This window comes from Lonchura striata, chromosome Z (assembly GCF_050655825.1).
Source record: "Lonchura striata isolate lonStrDom1 chromosome Z, ASM5065582v1, whole genome shotgun sequence".
NCBI classification, from domain to species: domain Eukaryota; kingdom Metazoa; phylum Chordata; class Aves; order Passeriformes; family Estrildidae; genus Lonchura; species Lonchura striata.
This window is the reverse complement of record NC_140740.1, coordinates 4,702,874-4,728,109: the sequence shown is the minus strand read 5'-3', so window position 1 is coordinate 4,728,109 and position 25,236 is coordinate 4,702,874.

Below are 25,236 nucleotides of genomic sequence, written 5' to 3'. Positions count from 1 at the left end.
AGATGCTGCCCCTTGGGCACACCTGCTGCCCACAGAGCATTGTGCACAGCTGCCACCAGCATGTGGTGGTGTTGCTTTTGCAAAAAAGCCAAGAGAAACTTCCATCAGTAAGCAAGTGTGGGTTTTTATCCTTGCAAAATGCAGAGCCAGCTAGCACGACGTTGATTTTTGCACACATGCACGCACTGCCCCCAGCCCTCCTTTTTTGCTGGCACTGATGCTGCTGGATTATTCCTCCAGTCCTTGTATTACAGATGAGGGATTTTCCAACCTCTCAGGCAGCAAGGATGGATAGTGTCCACTCCCAGCCTCAAAACAGGAATAAGAATGCGTGAGGAAGTGGGGGAAGGAAGTCCTGGGGGCAGCTGCCACCTCCTGCAGGTGACAGTGACACTGCCACCTGCTCCCTAGTGGCTCCTCCCCAGGAGGAGATCCACTTGTGGATCTGAATCCAGCTTATTGTTAATTAACAACAAATTAATTATTTTATACTGCATCAATACTGCACTGTTCCCATAGGGGAGTCAGACTGCAATTCATTACATTCTTAGTGCAGTAAACATGAAAATGAAGAGCCAGCTAATATTGTAATTATAGCAGGCCTGGATAGATGTCATGGAAGTAGCGTTTTTTACTTTCCTTGAAGAGCTGAAGAAAACTTACACTTGCTTTGTAATAATTAAAGGAAACAAAAATGAGCCCTCCACACTCTGCATTGGTGTGAATGAGAACTGAACACTGTGTGACTTTACATAGAAAATAAGATGTTTTACTTTTAAAATTGACATTTTGAGAATCAAAATCAGATTTGAGCCAGCAAGTCTGAGTATTTTTTTAAGTGATGTTCTTTTTTTAAGTGATTTTTTTTTAACTGATGTTCCAGAAAAAAACAACAAAGAAAGAAACCAACCTTCCAACTTTTTACCTGTATTTGTTTCTCTCTCCATAAAGACACTTCACTGGCACAGGTAAAGAAGGGATTAGTGCTATTTTTTTGTGGGATTGTGATCTATAATGAACTAACAGCAAAATACTCAGGTATGGGGATTTTTGAAGGAATTTTGGATGAATTAGAGGCAGGACCTCTGAGTAGTTTTTTATTACGTGATTTATTGTTCTTATCTTTGACTTAGGCAGGAAGGGTGAATTTGGCTCACCTTTTTACCCCATCATTCAGAAGGTCATCTAGGGGTCTTGTAACCCCTAGTTACAAGACCTTTTAAGGAGTTATTGATTAATATATAAAACACTGCTAACAAAGATATTTATGGTTTTGACCCAATCCTTAAATATTTCGTCGTATGGACCCATTCTACAATGTCAGCTTTCTTAACCATGTTATGACACACAAACCAACAGTACTGCATTCTAAACTCCTTGTTTACCTTTGCAACTATTTTTATTTTTATATCTTAAACTCTAAACCCTAATTTTCCTTTACTTAGCTTAACATACCTGTGCTTTAAACTATAAATCCACATTCTCACTACTTGCCCCTAAGTTCGGAAGCCTTTTCCAAGGTCTCAGATCAAATCTTGTGTTTCATTCTAAGCTTTGTCTTACAGGCCCAAAGTTCTGAGAACTTCAGCATTTCAGATTCCAGCATCCAGGCGGTGTGCTGAAAAAAAAAGGGCAAGCTGCTCTAATGGTTTAGGGAACTGAAGTCCTAATTTGCAAAGGATGGGTGAAGGGGATGCTATTCACATCGCCATCACATCATCTTGGGAAAGGTGCCCATAAGATGCTTAGGCACCCCAGTGTTGGAACTCAAAATGTCCCTCAGACATTTTTGGAGGTTCCAGGCCTTGGTCAGAAGCATTTGAGACCCTGGCAGGCAGCTGGAAACAGCTGTGATTTTGGGTTTGAGCCATGGAATGAATTACCAACTTTGCAGGAAGAACAAGAAGCCACAAAAGTTTAGATATTATAGTAGAAGTAGTTACAAAGTAGAGGGAAGAAATTTTTAGTGTTGTACAGGGCGGTTTTAACACCTCTACAGGGGGGTTTTTACTTTATACAAGTAAGTCAAAAGTTTTAAAATAAAAAGATTCTTTGCCAGTCTTATCCTTCCTCTTTCTTCTTCCTTATCTCCATGTTTTTAGTAATGTTAGCACTTATAAATCAGTTTAGAGTAAAAAAAACCACCATTTAATATAAGTAGTAAGTATTAAAAAAACCCTATAAACATTTATCACGTAATGTGCCATATAAAAAATAGCAACAACCCAAGGGCAGGAAGGAAAAAAAAAGAAGTCAAAAGACAAAGAAAATGTCAAAGGTGTGTGTGCCTCTGCCTGAGCTAGTAACCAAACTGCAGTAGCCCAAAAAGACAATCTTTTGAATAGCTTACAATGAACTGCCTTAAAACCAAACAACAAAAGACTGCTGAACCTTTCTTTAGAAGCACAAATTAGAAAATAAACTTTTCCACCACGCGGAACCCCTAAACCAAGCCTGGGTTCCGTCACCCCAGCAAGGTGAGCTGTGGGACCTCAGAGGCAGGTCCCAGCCCAGCTGGGAAGGGGAGGAAGGGGAGGAAGGGGAGGAAGGGGAGGAAGGGGAGGAAGGGGGTTGTGGCTGCAGACTCGCCTACAGGGTGGAAGTGGTACCTCAGAAATCTCCATCTGGGACCTCAGCAATTCCCAAAAGCAGCTCATGACCTGCTGGGGCTTTTCAGAGAGGCGCTGCCACCAAGGTGCTCAGCTGCTCCGTGTGATTCCCCTCCCTTGGGAGAGACAGGTATTCCCTGTTATTCTTGGCCTGGGCAAGCAGTTCCTGAGGTGGCTTTTCAAGGCAAAAAACCAGAGAGACACAAGTGTCCATGCTCTAGGACTGGCTGGATGAGGTGTGATAGCTGGAGTGAGCCAGGACTGTGAGACAGAATGCAGAACAGCAGCGTCGAGGACTTTCTGCTTTGGTGCTGAAGTATTACCCCTGCTTTTCAGTCAAGTCTGTCTTTCCATTTTTCCACTGCATAAGCCTTGCTGCTGCCTGCCTGCCTGCCTGCCTACTTGCAGAGCTTGTGAAAATGAACCTTGAAGAGGTTTTTCAGGCTCTAAGGAATTACTTTGGAACTCACCAGTATTTATTCCCATTTGATAGGGCACAGTGCATCAGAGGAAGCAAGGTCAGTGTGCTTTTTTTGCAGCAGAGACCTGCAACAAGGCAGCAGCTTCTCCAGAGAGAGCCCACAAACTTCCAACATTATTTTCAAGATAACAATGATAAAAATATTTTTGCTGTTGTGTGCAGGGAGCCACAGGCATTAATGCAGCTGCCACCACTGTCATGCTGCTGGTGAGTCACTGGTGAATGCCACTGGAATGACACACTGAGAAGCTCCAGCAGGTCCAGCTTGCTGAGTCCTTCCAGTGCTTTGGACACTCATGTGTTTTATGACAGCAGATCACTCAAGGGCATAAAGGGCACTGAACCCCAGACTGTGTGAGCACAAAATGGTTTTTTAGCTCTCCATGCCCAGTGTTCACCTGCACTTACAAGAAAGGGCAAATTCACCTTGTTTGTGGAAAAAGTATATTTATCTGGGTCAAGGAGACCATGCATTTAAATCCTACTCTGATTTTGTCACTCATTCAGAGCAGGAGGGTGGTCATATCCTCAGCTCCTCTGGCATAGCACAGAGCTGTGGCTGTGGTGGTGTGAACTGTAAATTCATGGATAGAATCAGGGATGAGCATCCATCTCCTGGAAACAAAAGAAAACTGCCTCTCTGAGTGCAAAACCAGCAGTGTGCTGGTTTTCCAACACAAGGGGTAGGTGTGGGAGGGAAGGGGATATTTGACCTCCAAACTCAGCCTAGCTACTGGTCCTATCCCAATTTTCACACTTCTTGCCATCACCATGACTAAAGGCAGGCAAGTCTATTAGAACAGACCTCAGGAGATCATCAAGTCCACTTTCTGGGTCCAGGGCAGGCTCAGCTGTGTCTAGGTTAATTCCCAGTGAGTGTTTTCTTATAACCTGTTCTTAAATACATCCCTGATAGAGGCCTCACCTTCCCTCCCAGCCTCATTGCTGCAGGATTGCCCAAGCTTCAACACCACAACTTGAGCTCATCACCCCCACAGCTGTGGAGATTTCCATTCCTTTTCTAGCTCTTCTTCTTAAGTATTTGAAATTCTCTGTCATGATCTTCTTGAATCACTTCACAATGTTTTTCCCAGTCCGGCACTTTCCAGATTTCTCACTATTCCCAGCATGGACTGGAAATTATTTCCAAAATGGGACACAGCTGCCATGCAGAGAAGGAAACTGGAAATTGCTCTGGGTGTGTTGTACATAAAAACCCTGTTTGCACCCCCTCACAACCTCACCTTCTTTTCCTTGCTTTTCCCACAGCAGCAAACCACTGCCACATCCCCTCTGGTTCTGCTGGACTCTGATCAGTGGTGGCTCCCTGTTTCCTGGGCCTTTCAGGTGGTGGAAAGCCATGTCCACAGTTTCCACCAGGTCTGCCTGAATTTCAGCACTCTTCAGGGAGCTGGTTGTGAAGTGCTGCAGGGTAGGGGTGAGTTCTAGCAGGTTGCAGATGCCTGCCTGGTGCTGGGCTAAACACAGCTCCACCAAATAAGGAGTTCTATCTCTGCTTCAGCGTGTCATGCAAGGGTCTGAAACTCTTTTATTTTACTTTTTTTTAAACCAGGTTAAAAATGGCATTCTGTTCAGCCTAGCCAGAAGCTGGGAGCTGGCTTGTGCTCAGGCTTACCATCAATAGCAAACAGACCTGGTGTGGTGGGAGCCTCTTGATCCCCAGAGTGACTTCCACTCAGCACTAACAGCACCAATTTATCTAGCAGCTGTGACCAGACAACAGCTCACAGTCTCCAAGGAGCTCAGAGGAAAATAAAATTATCCTGGTATGCCTGAATATTTTCTGTCTGCATTTTGGCTTTTTTGTAGGGCTTCCTGAAGGGTAGTTTGTTGATAGGGTCTAGACACATAACTCCTGAATCTAGTGACTTTTAGTCACTGATACACCAGGAATTACAATTAAATATAAAGAAGTTACCAAGAGAGGAATTTCTCCCAGCTGTTGTGGGCATTGAAAGATGTAATTTGGAAGATATGTGTTTCAGTACACTAAAATTATACACCTTATTTCTCAGGCTAGACAAGCCTTTAGCATTCTCACCACACCACCAGAAATTCCACCATCTGAGGAGAAGAAATGCCTTGGGAAGCTCCTCACCAACTTGCAATACACACAGTGCCCATGAAAGAGAGTGCTTCCCTTTCATGGCTCACTCAGCAGAACTTTAATATCTACAGCAGAAACAGCTGCTAAAGAGAAAATGTGAGTTTCAGGAATGAGGGTTGGTGGTGTATGCCTGTACAGTGACTTGGTTTTGTTGTGTTTTTCTTAACCACATCCATAAGAATATGTATCACAAAGAAAGGAGCACAGAAGGGAGAGAAAGGAGAAGAAATCTGATTCTTTACTCCTCCTGGGGTACGAAAGAGGCTATTCTGATTCTACAACTTACTGCAGTGTAGTGTTTTCTTCATCTACATGCAGTTGCTCCTGTGTTTTTGTTGCACTCATAGTTTGCCAACCATTTTTTTGGATTTCAGTGGAGGGAAAGGTATGTTCCTATCCCATGCAGTCAGACACCGTGGAAAATGTGATAGTTTACAGCATAGACCTTCTGCCAGTGGAAAAAAATATTACAGCATAAACCCTACATTTTAGTATTTGAAAAAAATATAAAATTACCGTTTAAGCTCTTGCTGCCCTGTTTCATGCTGGGCTGAGACACCTCTCTCAAACCCACTTCAAAGCTGCCACTTTGACAACTTGTGAGAAAAGTGACCCATTTTTCCCTAATGCAGCTGAATTACCCTGGTGCAAGAGGACAGGATGCAAGTATCATCTGCCTGCTCTGGGCCAGAAGACTTAAGCACAAAGATAAAAACAAACAAAAGCCATTGACAGTTCTTCTGCAACAATAACATCTGAAACCACAAGTCGGGTCAGGGCTCTGCACTCGTGAGGTGAAAAATAAAGAAAAAATCCCTGGTTTTTAGAATCAAAAGAAAGGTTGTCAGACAGCAGCACACTGATCAAGTCTCAGCACTGAGTAATTAAAAGACTCTAGCTAAGTAACTTGCCTTATTTTATAGTGAAAATAAATAAATAAAAAAGCAGAGGCAAGAGATTATCTACTCCAGATAAGTGCAAGATATTGTTCCAGCAGATTGTTGGTAGACCATCCCACCCACACAGCAATTAAATGGCACACATTTTAATGATGCTGTATCCTTTCAACTGTGCTTTCAAAAAGATTTTTTTTTTCCTCCAGAGCAGAATGACTTATCTCAGAACTTCTGCCCTATGAAAGTTTAGCTGTTTTGTTAGTTGAACCCCTTTGCTCCCTGCAGTGTGCCATGTACCTACCAGGTCACCCTGACACCAGAGCCCTTTGCTCATGGGTACACGTTGCAGGATTACTATGACAGCTGAGTCCTTTTGGCAAATATCTATGCTAGGATCCCAAAACAAATAATTTTCTACTGCTCTTTGCAGTAAGCCGAGAATACAACCCACTTTAAAGCAACAAAATCAAACTCTTTCTTTGGAGTGCTACACCTTTAATGATTTACTTCTAAATGCTTTAACAAATTCTCATCTGACCCAATCGTTGACCCCAAGAAAGTACCCACTTAATTTATTGTTGAGTAAGAAAGTCCCCAGGAGAGCTGCTGGATAGAGCAGTATGGTGAAAATACAAACTACACAGGCAAAGTAACAGATTTCTACTTTATGGCAATGTCCTGACCCTGTCTGAATATTTTAATTTCTAGATTCTTACTATTCGAAAGCAAGGTGGAAATCAGGTTTGGGCAACAACAGACCAAAGCACACCACCTGTTTTTCAGACCTTAGAACAACAACAACAAAAAAAAAAAAATAGAGAGGATGAATTAATACAATTTAAGAGGAGACAAGGCAGGTGAAGTGACTTGCCAAATACCACCCACCAGGGGAAGATCATCTTAATTACAAATAAAGAAGGTAACTCAGTGAAGTAAACTTTTACCATACTCCTGATCACTCCACTGTACAGTTCAAAGACAAAGCCTGTGTTTTTTGTCTTGGTTTGGCCAGTGTCAATCAGCAATTGAAGGAGGAACCCTTGGACATGTCTAAAATAAACAGAACGTCCAACACCTGTAGAAGATAAGCCAAAATCCTTGGAGGAACTTTGTTATAGACTTGAAAATTAGAGCTATTCTGCTACAAACAGAAATAAATTACTTTGATCCACTAAAACAAGGAAACTGATAAAGTTCAGACCATTTCCACAGTGAGGCACCAAAGACAGAGGACCACAGGGTAAGCTGGACAATTCGAGTCACGACCCACTGGGGAACCCTCTTGCAGCAGCTGGTGCTCATCATTTTGCTGCATGGGGCTTGCTGACTGATGTCCCCCTCTCTGGAGGTGCTGGACAGGCCTCTGTGAACAGAGCTGCCACATCTGCCTGTGCAGAGGCAGTCTGCTGGCTCAGATCCCCACAGCTGCTTCCAGCACAGAGTGGCCTGATGGCTCAAGGAAGGAGACCCATCCTAGCCATCCCTGCTTGCCAGGGCAAGGAGCCCTCTCCTAGCCAGGGGGGCTGGGGAGAGTCACCTGAGCTCCACAGGCACAGGAGCTGGAAGCTCAGAATGAGATTGGGGGGGAAATTGAGCTCTGCCAGTGCATTTCCCAATCAGCCTCAGCTGATGCTGTGCAAAAATCTTGGTGCTCACCCCACGCTGACCTCGTCTCTCTGTGTGGTCTGTGTGACACACTGCCAGATGCAGCACTGCTGTAGTCCTTAGAGCAGTTCAAGGTTATTGAAAGAAAAAAGAAAATAAGGGGAAAAGAAAAGAAAAGAAAAACCAACTCTCTCTTCTGAGAATGGGATGGTGCTTAACAGATACAATGAAAAGAAATTAAGTGGTGCTAATTTGTTGATTGCTCACACTGCCATGAACACGGCAGATTAAATAGCAAATTTATAAGCTGACTGCACTCCAGCTGAAAAATCACAGTGCTTGGAAGAGAAAAGCCCCATAAGAGTGCTGCTGTGCAATTTAACTGCTTTTTCAATTGTTATGACCCACCTCCCTGCCTATTTTACAAGACATTTCTTTTCCTTTTCTGCTCCAGCTTAACAGGTGCCTGGTGCAGGAAAAGGAAAAGGAAATGAAGCAAACGTGGAGGAGGACAGAGGCAAAAAGGTGGGTGGAAGCAGGGTAAAGGGACACAGAGACATCATTTGAACAATGCTCAGACTTGACATTTTCAGGGTTTAACGTGTGACAAAGGCTCATTCTTGGGAGCAAGGGTGGACCTATGGGCCTCAGAAGGAAGGCAGTGTTGTTGTAGGAAGCAGAGAGGAAGAGGCCAATGCTTTGACTTTTCTATTTGCTCATCAGGCTGGAGGAAATAAGATTTCCTCATGTTGAAGGCCAGCAGCAGAGTCCCCTTTAGCAGCAGGGAAAAAGCAGCAGAGAGGACTTGTTCCTCTGGTGCATGTCTGGGCATCAGACTGGCTGCTCAGGAGGCCAGGCTGACTCTTTGAGGGCTGCAAGATTAACAGGCAAAGAGAAAGCCTGGAAACCAGTGATGTACTAACGTGGGCACAGCATCACTTTAAAGCTTCCCTTTTATTTTAAGAATGTGATTACGGGCTCCTAACACTGCAGGGAATAAAATCAAAATGTGGAAGCCCCTAAATACAACAAAGGGAATCTGTTATGGGATCAGCCTCAAATATGGAGGGAAGTTTTTCAGTGAATGTCCCAGTGGGAGAAATGGTATGAGCACTAGCCCTCCTTATCTGCATCAGCAATTCCAGTGATCAAGTGGGAGGGTCAAGAGGAACTCACAGTTTCTGCCAAAAGTAAGGATTTTGCTTGCTTGGGGATGGGACAGGAGGACACCAAAATGAATGACTCTTCAGGATCAATCAGTGTTAATTACATGCGTGTGTAGGAAGGTGTTGATAATGGCCTGTAGTAAGAAGCATCTCTGAGTTACCCTGCCTAGAGCAGATTGCTAGAGTTGTGACTTTGCTTTTCCCCACCTTCACCCCAGGATAAAAAAAAATTGAACAGCTCTTGCGTCTATTCTGTCTCTTGCTCATTTGCTCCTTGCCCTGCAAGCTGGCTCTGCTGAGCAACCAGCAGCACTGGTGATCCCAAACCCACATTTTTCTCCCCTCTTCATCCTCTTGCCTACAGGAGTGCCAGGCTCTGGCTGACAGGTTGCTCTGCCTGAGTACTTGTGAAACAGAGAGGCTGTGCCAAGGAATAGGCAGTATGTCTGAAAACTGAGCACACAGATCTGTGCTTGGCCCTAAATAAGGGCATAAAATATATTACGATGTGTGAGTGTTAGAACTCATCCAAGTCTTCACATTCTGAAATCCTGAGGGGAATTACTAATCTAATTTCAAGGGGAAAGGAAAAGAGGGGGGAAGGCATCCTTCTAAAATGTTAATAATTTCTATGCACCCTGATTAGCACCCTGTAAATGTGGGGGGTGCTCTGCACAACTCCTGCTGGGTCTGGGGTAGGAGTAGGTGGTGATTCTGGACTGAGACCAAGGCAAGACCAGGGGCTGTGTTCAGAGTCACCAGCACTGGGCTTTACAGGTTGCTCTCAGAAGCAGCTGCCAGCAGGAAGGCTGTTTGGTGTCCTAAGATTTTCCCTACCTGGTATGCTGGCAGTTCTGCAAGACAACATTTTGCTAACCACTCAGAAGACTTTCAGGAATTTCCACAGGAAACAAACAGGAGGCCAGGCCAGGAGCTGCTCTGCAGCAAAAATGACAGAGGGGAGTTTGGAGGAGTCACATCTGGAATTTAGGGAGCTGTCCTAGCAGTGGCAGCATGGCCTGCAGGGGTGAGGTGGCCTCATCTGCATGGCTTTGGGAAAACTGCTTCTCCTGCAAAGGTCTGTGTGCCAGAGCTATCTCTTAGCAGGCACTGGTGTGGCCACTGGCCCCTGGTCTCAGGCGGTGGCTCTGTGGCCACCCTAACACATACAGAAAGGCTCTAGCCCCAATCTTCCCAGTTAGTCATGTTGGGTTCATAGCAAGGAAAGAATCCTTGGGCTTCTAAACTACCCCAGCTGAACTGCATTGAGAGCTATTGAGGAATTCACGGCTATCCACCCAGGCTGCAATCCCCAAAAAAGGCAGATCTGCAAGCACACAAAACTGAAGGTTCCATTAAGAAAGTGAAGACATCATCATGATGGTCTCACCTTAAAAAAGTTTCATGGAACTCCACAAAGGGTCCTTTGCCCAAAATTGCTCCAGTCAGCTGTTTCCTTTTTTACAGCCAAAATAACATGGCTAGACCTCAGGAGAAGGTGCAGGGTGAGGGGCAAAAATTAAATCTCTTGGAGCACAAGATATCCTATGAATGAGTCTCCCACCAAAAATAATCCCAGGACATCCAGCACATGAGAACCTCTTGGACCTAGGGGTGTAAATGTATCCCAGGACATTTTTTCTAGCCACCAGTGCCTACAAAGATGCAAATGGCTTAGACAGGGCCTCTGCTTTACCTCTACAGTGGGAAAGTCCAACCAATTGTTAGCAGCAAAGGCAAATGGAAGCCTGATTTAAGCGGGAGGTGAGACAAAACAAATGCAGTGGTTTTTTCCTAACATGCTTTCCATGGTGTGGATTTCATCAGAAGGTTTTGAGCAGCCAAGCTGCAATGGCTGTAAGAACAGATGGAAGGAATCACTCCTGAGCTGGAACTGCCATCTCCCATCAAGCAGCAGTGCCCAGTGCTCTGCTCCTCCTCTGCAGCAGAGTTAGCTGAGAAAAAAAACTCCCACAAAACATGCAGCAGTTGAGTAAAACACAACCAGGCATATCCGCACTGACTGTGGCTCTATCAGACATGGTAGACAGTAAATCCTTACTTCAAATTAAGAACTGAAGTAAGAAGTTTTCCACTTTTTGTGGAAAAAGTAAACAAGTAGGAGTAGCAGAGGGGACAGTTAAGTGATCCCATGCTGACTCATGAACACCCATGCTTTCATGACTAAGGGGTCAAAACTCCAGAAATCTGAGGCCTGGAGGCTTCAGTTCTGACTTCAAGACATCACAATGACCAGGGTGTAAAGGACAGGTTCTCATGTGTGAGGTGAGGAAAGAGTGGAACTCTTACTCAACCAGAGGAAGAGGACTGCGTGTGACACAACACTTTTATTTCCATTCCTTATCACCCTCTTTCTAAAGAAAAACTGTTCCAGATTCCTCCTTGTCTTCCAGGAAGAAAAACATGCAGGAATCACACATGTAACAGCATGGAGCTAACCTGGATAATGAACAACTCTCTTGTATTCCATCTTTAGCCATACCTTCAACTGTAGCTGTCTAAAATAGGACACATCTTTCTTTATGGTGAGCCAACTGTACTGTGTACCAAAACAAAGCCAGTGGTAGTTCTAAAAGGTATATTCCAGTCAAATCTGTCATTATTGCAAGCCTTTCATGCCCCACTTTGGGTGTCAAAAGGGACTGACAACGAGTAATTACCACACAGCCACTTGCTCACTCCCTCAGCAGTGCAGTGGGGGAAAAAGTGGATGAGGAAAAATAAAAAAAATTCCTGGCAGTTCAAAGACAGTTTAATAGGAAAAGCAAAACCTGCACACACAAATAAAGCAAGATGAGGAATTAATTCCCTGCTCCCCATGGGCAGGCAGTGCTCAGCCATGCTCAGGAAAGCCAGGCTCCGTCACAGGTGGCTTGGGAAGAGAAAGGCCATCACTCCAGATGTCCCCTGCTCCTTCTGCCCCAGCTCTGTGTGCTGAGCCCAATCCCCAGTGGTTGGACCATCCCTTGGGCCAGCTGGGCTCTGTCCTGGCTGTGTCCCCTCCCAGGTCCTCGATGGGCAAACAGTGAGCTTCCACAGCCAGCACATCCCTGAGTTATCAGCATTGCTTCCAGCACGGAGCCAAAGCACGGCCACGCTCCTGCGGGAAGGAAATCAGGTGTGCTCCATCCAAAAGCAGCACAAAGTGACTGCCATATACTGGATATCACAGGTACACTCTGCTCCAGCTGTCCTTAAATGTGCTCTTTCCATGGCATTCTGCAGTAAGTGGAATTTCTCACTTTTTTACTGGCATAAGGGTACTTTGTAGGCATTTACTCCAGGTAAAAGCATCCAAACAGGCCATCAACAGAGAGCATGACTACTTGTGACTCTTTGTGAAGTGGTAGCTTTGGGCTACCACACCACTGAGTAAATGGAAATTTATCTTGATTCCCTCTCTTGCGAGTTTCAGTAGATGAAGCAGGCATTGTTGTGTTGATTAAATTTTTTTTAGGCCTTTTGTGTCTCTGAGAATTTCTTCATGACTTAAAGGGCCAAAATCTGATTCCTCTGCAGGAGGCTACCACCCACATTATGGGAGGAGGAGGAAATCAGATCATGTCCCTACACCTCTGCTGCTTTCTACTTGCTCAGGGTTTTATTTTTATCTTCCAGTAAACGTGCTAAGCAGTGAACAGTGGTGGCTGAGAAAAAAGGCTCACGTCCCGTCCTGCTGACCCTTTTCACAGAAGCAGAAAACCTTTGGTAGTGGGAGAAGGAAAGTGAGCAGCACCTCAGCACCTGCCCAGAAAGGATGAAGGGAGGAATCAGTCAGATCCAGAAAAACAGTTTCTGAATAAGAGAGAAGTGTCAGGCAAGAATAGTGCATAGGACCAGAGAAAAATGGTTGGATTGCCTGGATACTACAAGTAAGCCGTGTACTGGTGCCCTGGAGACCCAGCTGACTTCCTTCATAGTTGTTTTGTACTTGTTATACTTGTAAAAAACCAGCTGAATCTTCACCACTGTCTACTGCTGAAGAACCCTTTTGCTCTAAATAGGCAATTTCTGATGCCTGTGAAAAGTTCTGCTGAATGTGTTACTTTGAAAAGTATTGTGAAACATGATTTCATTACCACTGATGTGTGGTTAGAAACAAATACCCCACAATCTATCCAGCTGAATCCGCAGCCACAATTTGTCAGACAGATGCAACTGCCAGATTTGCAGCTGCAGAAGTGAAACTAGAATTCAGGCAGAGTCAGTCACTGAAAGAGCCGTGCTGTGCAGATAGAGCTGCACTTTACCATACTTGCTGTATAGTAAACCCAACATTTCTGTTCATTTCCAGCTGCTACAGAGTATGAAAGCCAGCACGATCCAAATGGGGCAGGACAGGATCAAATATCAGAACACACCTTTTCCCCTGTGCTATTTAATTAAAATATTTTATTGTAGAAAAAACTACATAGCAGTCAGAGAAGTCAGCAAGTTTGGGGTTAGAATTGCCATCAAAACAACCTACTCTCTTTCAGTTTGAAGCCATTCCCCCTTGTAAATAGTTTCTCCATCTTTCTTGTTGGCTCCTTCAGGCACTGGAAGGGGCAATTATAAAGCCTCCTCTTCTCAAGCCTGTACAAGCCCAGTTCTCTCCGTCTTTGCTCACAGCAGAGATGCTCCATCCCTCTGCTCATCCTGGTGGTCTCCTCTGGACTGGCTCCAACAGGTTGATATCCTTCCTGTGCTGGGGAAGAGGAAACCACAGAGGAAACCTGCGCATACAGAGCAAATTAAGGATGCTGTCAAGAATTCCAGGTGGGAATTCTGGGGCAATCATTTCTTGGCTGTTCTTTATGTTACTGATAGCAGTGTCCCCTCACTGGTTCACCCCAACAGCTCTGTCATCCAGGACTGGGTTTACCTGCAAGGCTGTCATGTGTCCTGTGCTATTCCTTAGCTTTCTGCAGCCTGCAGGCTTTGCTTGTCCTTCTCTGTTCAGTCAGAGTGGGATGCTGCTGAGGTCAGACTCATTTTTGCACGGCTCTTGGCAATGCAGGCATCCCCCAGAGCAGTCCCCACTGCTTGCAGCTCTCAGCACACACACATCTGTTTCTATGATCAGGAAAATGAAACAGCAGAATTATCCTGTGGTGACATATCCACTACAGGTTTGAGATGCTGCTGTCAGCCAAGGTATGTGGAAGCATGAACCTACCCTTCAGACAGCCTTTGTTGTCATGTGGTAATTCACATCCGTAATCTCTGCCAGTTACAGCTTTTTTCTTTTTTTTTTTTTTTCATCTGCCCAAATATCCTTCATTTGAACAAAAAATATGCCCCTAAAAACAACATGTTAAAGTGGAGGCCTCTTCTGTCTTATGAACCTCTTGATGAATTCTGTCTCCATTGGTGAGGATGCACCAGCATGGAAGACCATCACCGCTCAGTCAGAGATGCTGTTGGAAACAACCATGGTTTATCTATTCAGTTTTGCCTTTCCTGACTGATTATTAAAAACTGCTAGATAAAATCTTGTGCTTCATATGCTATAAGTTTCCATTTAAAAGGAGTACTGAATTTTGTTATGCTGATTCTTGCCTAGTATATGCAGTAGTGCACAACTTTCTCTTCAGCATTTTTAGTCAGAATTTGTTAAATTCCAGAGTATCCAAATTAGACACTTGCTAGGCACTCTGTAGGTGTAAATCTGATTTTCCACTGATTCTAGGATATCACAACATCTGAGGATCTGACTTTTTAAGCTGACCATATTTGCCCTTCTAGGTCTGTCTGAATAAAAGCAGATAGTTTTGTCTTTCCAGTTTGGGAATTCTGCCCTCTCCAAACTGTTTCTGAAACCACTCCTAGGATAAACAAGAGCATTTCATGTGGGTAAGATATGACTTTTCCCTAACGGCCAAATTAAGATGTGTTACCTGATGAAATACAAGGCCTGATGCTCGCTACATGAGAACAATACCTATTTTAAATGCCAATTCATAACATCTTTACTATAAATCACTTGGACAACTGCAATGTCTTGTTTTTGTTCCCATGTAAAGGTCAAAGTGTCGTAGTGAACAGAAGTTCTCTACAAATACTAGCAGCTAATACTCTGCATGACAAAATGCTTAACAGAGAAAATGCATCACTTAGAGCAGACCTGGACAGAGCAGCAGAGATTATAAAAATCCTGGATCAGATTTTCTGATATGCCTGTCTGAGGATAGCATGCCTGAAGGGCAGCAGAAGCAACACAAATGGCTTTTTGCCATCATCTCACACTGTATCTTCCCCACAACTTTATCTCAGACCTTACCTTATCTAAAAAGCAAGAAGACTTATGACATGAAAAGCATGTATGTTTGTGCCTTAGTGCAGTCTTGAGCTTCCAAACATTTGCTGCTTTAAAAAAAAAAGGTCATACAAATGACAAAACAAAACAAAGGTGCAGTTTTGGTCTTGCATTTATTTTAATCTTCACAAAATTCATGGTTCAGAAGAGATACACAGGAGCCTAACCAGGACTATTGGGGTGTTTGTTTTTTTATGGCACCATTTGGAACAGTTTTATCAAGAAGGCTGAACACCAAATTGTATTGCAGACAGCTTCCAAGAGCAACTTTTTGTTTTAAGACCATAAAAGGCAAAAATAAACTGCTTTTTCTGTGTGATCAAAGACACAGCATAAAAAGTGTCTGGAGGACCTTAAATGTCAGTTCCTGTACTCCCAATGTGTGTATCTTGGACATCTTCCAGTGTGGGAGCAAGATGGACTTTTATTTTTATTTTTCTTTTAAATGGAAGAAAGCTGCCAAAATACATAAGGAGAAGGATTAGAGCCACTTGCTTTTTGTTGGTTCTTTGGTGGGAACACTGCCAGGCAAAGCTGTATGCTGAATTCCCAGGGAATTTCACTCTCAAAAGCCAGCTTCTGGATTTCCCTCATTTGAGAAGCTCTCCCTGAAAGGGATATTCATATCTAGGAATCAGCTCAATGCAGAATTGTTGTACTGGCAAATTGGCTGCTCTCTATTCAAATGCTGCTCTGCATAGCAGCCTTTGCTGTTTTTTTGGTTGTTTTTTTTTTTTGTGTGTGTTTTTGTTGTTGTTTTGTTTTTTTTTAATTATTATTTTTTTTCCCATTAGGTTGGGATGCCTGGTGAGTTGGGCATGTTTCAAAAGCAGGATTGCAGAGCACCCTGGGTAATCCAAAGTGTGCTCTCACAAAAGCAGGAAGAGACCGTTGCTCTTGGTATCAATAGCTGCTAACACTGACTCTCCAGGGTCACTTGCCAAGGCTGAACAATTGGCCACAAACACATTATTTCTGTCTTCTCGGGGCCTGTGACGGTGGTGCAGCTGTTATCCTATAAAGGGACAGAGGGATGTCTCTTGCTGCTCATCCACCCTGTGCCAAACATTCTTCCCTCTGCTCTCTTAGGTGGTCACATTGTTGGGGAAGAAAGGAATATTTCTAAAGGAAGCTGCAGCTTCCCAGAATCTTCTTGCTTGCCTACATAAGCAGAGGAAAAGGATGTGAAAAATCAGACAAAAGATGCAGTTCTGAGAACTGTTTTGACATGGCAACAGTTTTGTCAACTCAAAACAAAAAAATCTTGGCAGGAATCACACTTATTATTTTTCATGTGTCAAGGAGAGATTTCCTTGAGGCTTTCCAATAAAATACTGTACTGTAGAAAGGCTACACCCATGATTAAAGCATTAGACAGGGCATCTGGATTTTTCTTCCTTAGAAGATAATTTTTACGTGTCTGTGTATCACTTCATGCCTTTAAATTTCACTCTGTAAAATGGGTACAATAACATTTATGTATTACAAATAAATTCCTGAGGTGTTTTGAGACATTCAGAGGCTGTAGTGATAAGAACAACAGTGCTAAGAAATAGCAGTATATATTACAGGTACTGCACAGAAAAACTAAGCCACTTGTCAAACATTTCAGTTGGCTTCAGCAGATAGCAGAGAAAGAAAGCAAGAGCATACATCATTGGCCAAGCATGAAAACCACATAATCCACCTTTAACCTATAAACTTCTGTGATTTTGAAATAGATTTTTTCTCTGTTCATTAGTACATTCGTAGAGGCATTATTTACCTTTGCAATAAAGTCCAAATGTCCTTATTAGTGCTGAACCCTGACGCTGAAATGTAGCTCTTTTAAAGTTAGCAGTAATCATTTGCAATACAGTAAGCAGATGGAGACCCCATCAGCAATCAATGTCCCATTGTAATAGGTCCTGTGTGTCTAGACAGTCAGAGACAGTCCCAGCCTTTGAAAAGATTACAGGCTGAATAGACAAGAGAAACAAAAAATGTGGAGAAGAAGCCAGCAGACCACAAATGAAGTGTTGTGCTCAGGTTCCCAGTGATGGTCCCTGGTGAAACAGAGATGAGGATATGCCTGGGGGTGCTGTGGCTGAGTGCCTCACACCCCACCTCCCACTCTGGGCACAGAGTAAGGACTGCTGAAGGGCTCCTGCTGCCAGGGAGAATAACAATGAAAGAAAGATAACAGGATCATCCAGGGATTCAGCAGCGGAGGAGAGATGACATGATATTTATCTGCTGTCTGCAGGAGAGAATCATATTTCTTTTGCACAGATGGATGTGCACACAATCAACTTCTGAAGATGCAAAACAAGGGTTTCTGATTTCCACCCAGGCTTACCTAGTGATTACATTAAAGCCAGAGATAGCTGTACCTGCTTCTGAATAATTTTAATTACCAAAAATCAGTTAGTGTTGGGTTCGTACACAGCAGTACCTGCAGGTGTAGTGGACTTACTTAAGGTTAGCTAAGGTCTAGTTCAGATTTAGCTGCTGTGAAAACAGTTTGTATGACCTCCAAAACTGCTTGCAAATTTCATCCAAACTTGGTAATTAGTTTCCACATAAGAACTATGAAAATCTGTGTGTTGATAGTGAAGACAGAAACAGTGATAGTATCTCTCCAGCTGCCCAACCTTATTCTACTGGATATTGAAGGTTCTATGCAGACAAACACATTAGGAATTGGGGTTTCTTTTGTCTATTGCACAACTTGTTTGTAAATGCACTTATTCTATCTTATATTAACACTACCTTAAATGCCCTTCTTCTCTTTAACAGCAGTAGGTTAAACAAGATTTGGGGTTTTATTAGTATATATGCTTTGACAGTGAGGAGGTATTTTTGATAGATATTTCTTTTTCTTCTACTTTTATCCTGAAGCTTTGATTAAAGTCTGAAGTTCAGAAACAATCATGTTAAAGTCACCTTTGAACCAAGAAAAATCTGAATATATCCGAATAAAACTGAATAATCTGAAAATGCATGTCTTGGGCTTACCTTGCTGGTCCAGGACTTTCACAGTGTAACATCATTAATAACTCTGAGAAATCTGTCCCTGGTGAGTTCCTGGGGCTGGGTTTTGCTTCAGCCTCAGATTTTGTGATGGCCAACTCAGACGGTTGTTGGGACAGGCCGCCCCTCCTGCATATCCTTGTCCCTGCCTCTTCTAACCTGTCCCAAGCCTCCAGACAGCCAGAACATTGTTTTGAATTCAAAGACACAACATTTCTATGGCTAAGCCCTCCAGTCCCTCAGAATCCTTAGCTGCTGAATTGCCAGCCCACGCCTTGCACTCAAAGGCTCTCCCACTGCTCCTTCTGCTCAGGGACTATTTCCCTGTGGTGATAAGAGCAGAGATGTGGTACACCTGGGCAGATGCTCCTGGCAGAGGTGCCAGTTTCTCCCCCAGGGCTGGAAGCACTGCTGGCTTGAAGCATGGCAGGCAGAAGTGGCCTCTTCCCTCATTGAACCAATGTGTGCCACCAGACTCTGCCAGCTGGCCTTGTCCAGGTCAGAGCAGCACTCAGCATTTTGTCCTGGCTGGAAAAGAAGAGCTGAAGAAGAGGGGTTCAGGGTGAAAGCAGCCAAAGTTCTCCTGGGGACAGCTGCCAGCTCACTGTCTGTGGTGGTGGTGGTGCTGCTGAGCAGCAGGAGCATTCCAGGACAAGGAAAAGCCTATTGTGTTTGGGGCACTACCTGCATATTGCAGCTGCCAGAAGAATGTGAATGAATGGCAGTATCTTTGTCTTTATTGATGTGAACACAGAAGGCCTTCCATGGTTCAGCTTTCTCATCAAGAGGACATTGGTCTGATGAATCATTGCTTGGCTGTTTCCAATACCAAGGGATGTAGGAGGCACTGCTTTTCATGTACATGATCGAATTAATAGATCAGATCTACGCATCTATATCCAACTACAAAAATCACATCAGTGCTTTTGCTGATCACCCACAAACCCACATTTGCTGAAAGCTTTGTTTAGCAGATTGTGATATAGGGACATTGTGATTTCTTTCCCCAGCAAGACACAGAATTATCAACATCTTTTTGCTGATGTGCTCAAATGTGCTGGTCCAGACTGTAAATTAATTGCCCACAATGTTTCAGTCCAAGACTCAAACAGAATTCTTTAATTTAAATACACTTACGGTTTCAACAGCTGAGTTGAAATTACTATTACATAATACTAATCAAAACTTGGCATGGACACATTAAAAACAGACTGTGCCTTTTTTTCTAGTGAGGTGGCAATTTACAACTAGAGAACAAATGTCTAAGTTCCAGGAGATCAGTCTGGGGAAACAAACACTAATTTATTGCAAGAATCTTAGACATAGATGAAGAACCAATTTCTTGAGCACATAACTTTATATTTAAAAGTATGCTTTGATCCAGCTGGCTTGCATACTAAAGAAGAATTTTCTTAATTAGGAAAGAAGATACAGCTCTTATAACTCCATTTTACACTTTTCTTATTTGTGTCTGTCTCTCTGTGTGCATGCAAAACAACCTGTTAACCACCCTGCTTATAAACTCTGTCTGGTGCTAGGGACCCTCTACATTATTCTATTCTACATTGCAAATTCTGTTCTCATTGTTGTGCATGCCTGCGACCTTTTGCCTTCAGATTCAGCTGAAGTCCTCTGGGAGGTGACAGAAAGGAAAAAAAACCCTTTAACTTGGCTAGATATAACAGTGGAGGGTCATTAAATCTTGGTGACCAGTTATTCAGTTACAGTCCATTTAATCATACAGCAGCAAAATAATTGGCAATGGCTCAAAGCAAACTAATTATTCCAATCTGAAACTCGGCAGGGTAACAAGTAAACTGTGGATGAGGTGGTGATAGATTTTGCACATCTGACAGGCCTGATCTGTGAGGCTCTTGACAAGGAGACTAATGACAACCCAGGAAGTGCTCTCTTTTCAGTCATGCCAAAAAATGAGGAACGACTGAGAGCAGAAAAACATCTGCTGGAAGGAGAGGAAAAGACCACTTTCAGGAGGAAAAAGGGAGACAAAGAAGGGTGGGCTCTTTAAAAGCCTCTAATCCAAACCTTAAGGTTGGATGGCCACAGGGGCACAGAGTGCCCTTTCTTTTTTTGATGATATTTTTCTCCCCTCTGAATGTCTTGCATCAGCCAAAAAGTAATTAGGCTTACTGGCAAATATACATGTCCTGGGAAAACCATGTGGCAAGCTCAGAGAGCTCTTGGACTTGCAGTTTGGGAAGGAATTAGCCGGAGCACTCTGGAGTCAGCACAAGGGTTGGGACGCTGCTCTGTGAAATCCCAACCACAAAGGCTTTGGAGTGTCCAAGAGACAGAGCCTGAAGTCACAGCAATGTTCACACAGCCCATTGAAACTAAAAAGACAATATTTGGGTGAGTACTTTCAGGTTTGTGACAGCACAGTTTCTTCCTTTTTGGGAGGTAATCACACCACTGCTGTCTGGTGAGGCCCTAAAAGGCTCCAGGAGACCTTAGTGGGATAAACATTATTCACTCCTGGAAAAATATAGAAGTCAGCTGGATATTGTTCTGGTGCAGAGTGGAAATTCAGATGTTCCTCACTAAGACCTCAAAAATCAGATCTGCCAAAATCTTTGAGGGATGGTTTTGAAGACAGTATTTCCTGGAATGGAGGTACAATAGTGTTCCTCCTTCTTACTCTGTGGTAGCACAAAATCTTTCCAAAAAGCAGAGAAGGATGTACAACAACAGAGCAACATAGTGGAAATTATTCAGGTGGGAGCTGAGAAGAAGTTATCTTGCTCTATAAGGCATGACCTGGTGAGTAGCTGCAAATACCAGAAATCACAACAAAATTTTATCATCAAGAAAAAGTGCTTTTCCACTGGCTCTTAAACAGAAGAGCTAATGACAGAAGCCAAAGCTCAAACATTATGAGCAAATAATTCAGAATCAAAAAATCAGGGGTTTGGAGAATAAAACATCTCTCTCTGCAACTGCTTCTGTGATCCTTAGTGCAGGGACACTAAGTGTCAGACATAGAAGAAAAAGAAAAAGTTTAATTGAAGAGATGAGCTATGTACAAGTGTTATTAAAGTCACCATTATAACTGTACAAAGGGTTTGAAATCAGACTACTTACATCTATCACTCATTGTAATACTTCTGCAGAAACTAGAGGTGATCATAAAAATGACATAAAGGTCCAGATTTGAATGGGACTTCCAACTTCCACGGAAAGCAGTGCCTTATATTAAGTTCTCCATTCTTTGTCAAACTGTCTCTTGAATACTTCCATCAAGAAAAGTCCACCACTTTCCTGGCTCCTGTGGCTAATAACTCTCATGGTGATGTTTTTTTCCCCCCTGAAACTGGGGAAGCTTTTTATAGGTGTCCAATTTGTGGAGCTGGTCCTTAAATGAACTCTCTGATACAATTGTTTGCCATTCCTTCTCAGCATAGAGGCCTGGGGGCTGATCTCACCCATGATGACTGATGTGAAGAGGGCACTGAGTACTTCTGTCTTTTCTTTGGGCATTTGTAATTAACCTTCCATCACCATTCAGCAGCATACCTGCAGCTTTGTGCTTCCACTCTGTAACAGAGCAATAACAGCCTTTTATTTGCTGTGTTTGACATCATTTGCCAATTTGAGCTTTGGCTGAATTTTTCCTTTGCTAACTACATCACTGCATGCAGGAGCACTATTTCTATATTTCTTTGTGGTATTCTCACCTTTTCCATCTCTCTCATGTCTCTCTTTTGCATTGGAGCTCTCTCAGTAACTCACTGTTTACAGGATGTTTTCCTTCCTTTTTCTGATGAAGAATGTAGGCCAATTTTATGCCTTGAAACTGAAAATATTCCAGTGTTCCTGAGCTCCTTTGCCCTCCAAGGGACACAGATAGGTTGGTGGCTGGTGCAGCACTGTGCTGTTTTCCCAGCAAATACTGAGTTAGCTGGAGGATGGACAGCAGCTTTCCTGTGCCATTTGAGAGAGCTGCTGATAATCAGATGAAGCTGCTTCTGACAAAGGGGCGGTTTTCTTGAACAAAGGTATGAGAAGAGAGCCTGTCCTGCCCGTGCAGGATTTGCTGTGAGTCTGTACACGATTTCTCTAATAAGTTGAGCCTGAGAAACAAAGAATCAGAGAGTTGCTTCTGAGAGCTGACCATACGTAAGACAGGCATAAGGCAAATTTATGGCTGTGGGTGAGCACCTGAGGCTTCAAAACATGCAGGAGAAAAAGATCCTTTTCACAGATAATTAGGGAGGAATAGAACTGTTAGAACCTGATAAAATTAATAGAACCTGAGCTACCTGCTGAAGGAACAGAGGCCTTTTAATTGTCATTTACTGTCTGCAGTGGGCATAGAGACAATGACAGATGACTGAACCTTGCCTCCTAAGCACAGTTACAGTCCTGCTCACTGCCTCCACGACAAAGAAAGAAGCTAAGCACACCAGCACAAGTGATCCTCACCTCTGTTTGACCCTCCCTACTGTTCTACTGACTTTGATGATGGCAGAGAAAGAGCTTGCAGACAAAATGTGCTCACAAACCCAGTTTTTTCTCCTGCCAGCATAACCAGCAATCTGGGTATTACCACCCTCAATTTCCTAAAAAATCAGACCTCTGTGGAGATTCATCTGAGCAACAATTCTGCTGGAACAATAGACAACTCTTTGTTATTTGAACTGCAGAAACACTGGGGGTTTGGATGAAGGTCTCTGACCATTCTGAGCTGGTGGAACCTGTGTCCTGGAAAAGCAGTGACTGGTGAGCTGAGGAGCTGCCCAGCCAGGGTCACACAGCATTTGGAGCTCCATGGTCTCACACAAATCACTGGCCACTGGCAGTGACTCCAAAAACTGAGACCTTGCCCAGCAGCCTGAATCAAAACCTGGTACAGACAAATCCTCCTCACCTGCCATTCCTTCTTTTTCACACCTGCATTTTGTTCTGAGAGCAAACTTTGGCTTCTGGTAGCAGAATACTGAGTCAGCCACATGATCACTTAACCTGGCAGTCCTCAGTACTTATTCAATATTTAAAAAGCATCATTTCACATTATGTTTTCTACAGTTCTCACTTTTGTTTACCACAATGGTGTAGTAGCAATTAAATTATTATGCCTTTTAAGTGATTAAATAAATAAAATTAAATATTTTAAGCATCATTCAAGAAGGAGTATTATTTGTCTTCTTGGGAATGTTATGTAAGCATGCAACCATGCCAATATGCATTAAATGAATCTTATTAACAACAACATATTATTTATTTACTAAGAATGTGATAAATTCTGTCATATTACATATCTGAAAAAAACTATCGTTAATCGGCATGGATCACCTCGGTGAAACAGAATTAAAAATAGAGTATTAGCATAGTTTTTAAGAGTAGAGTCAGTAATAGTAGAATTAGAATTAATATGAGCTGTAATTTTTAATGATATGGAAAACAATCACAGAAGAAGACATTTGAATGTCCTGGATAACCTAAAAAATCTACTACCCAAAACCTAAGTAAAACTTCAAGAGATGCTTAACAAATACCTTTATCACAGAATCCATGCCACTGAGGGATGGCAAAAAAACCCAAAACAACTTGTTGATCCAGATGTTGCTGTTTTCCCAACATCAGTAACTGAATTTACAGTGGATAAACTGAGAACAGGCAAAAATTACTCATCCAATGTCTACATCCATCTTGAGCAATCCATGATTCTGAAAGTCAAGAGAAATCCCATCACCAGAAATGGTTAACTTCCTATCTTATTTAAGGCCAAATGGACTTCACTTCTTAAACTTCTCTTATCTATTTTATTGTTCATATCAGGGAGACATAGAAAGATATTTGAGTACCACAAATGATAAGGGATGAGCTACAATTATTTAATCCATAAATATTTTAATCAAATAAATGGCTCAATAGGTTTTGTTTGTTTTGGTTTTATGTTTGTTTGTTTGTTTTAACCTAAAGGACTATTTTCTGGATTTCTGAAGAAAAATATTCTACCATACATAAATTCTGTTGAATTAAGAGCATTATTTGGAACCCTCCCTCATGTGCAATTTAATATTCCTGTTGTTGACAGTGTCAAAATGGTTTTGTTAAAAAGAAGAACAAGAGGGGAAAAACCCTACTAATTGAATATTTTTTCTTGTTCTGTTTGAACCTATGAAAAGTGCTTCCTAGGAGAGAAACAGGCACAAGACACTTTCCATGAAGACTAATGTGTGTGGGTTTAGATACAAACAGTCAGCTGTCTTTTGCCATCCTGGAAATGAAAGAGCAAATGGGTTATCAGAGTCAACCTTGCAACTGAATTAATTAGATCTTATATATTCACAATGGGCTTTTTGTATTAGTTTTTTTTAGACATGTAAACAGCAGTTTTGCACTCAGTATTCATAAGGTATTGAATGCTATACCTAAACTGTGAAGTCTAGCATCAAGAAGAATTGCCATTTAGAAATAATATCACTTTAATACATCTGATTATCATCCGCTCTTTTACCCAAGTCAGCATTCATAATAACCAAACTTCTGGAGAACAGATATTATTCTAAAGAATGAATTTGATAAATCAGACATAAAATGAGATATAAAATTAATCCTCACTTAAAACCATTATAAGAGAAATTCTTAGATTTCCTTTAAGTACCCTGAAGGAGAAAAGTAAGTTAAGCTTCAGGAGAAAGATCACCAAATTTTAAAAATGTGTACATATACTACTATCAAAACGTTCTTTTAAGCTAACAGGAGGCCAAATGGAAGCCTATAGAAATAATAACGTTTGCACCAAGATGTCGAAGCCAAAAAAAAATCTGGTCAGGGTCCGAGAGAGTGATGACGTTTCTGGAGCTTCGATGCCATCTGCTGTCCGGGTAAAAAGAGTGCAGTGATCCCGACATCCACATAGCACTTTTCCATTCCCACATGGAAAACTGACCACGGGCTGACCCCGCAACTGCCGAGTCCTAACAAAGTGACAGCAGAATTGGAAAAAGAAACACCCCCAAAAGCTTCTTGGGACTGGGCAGCTCTTCAGGGAAT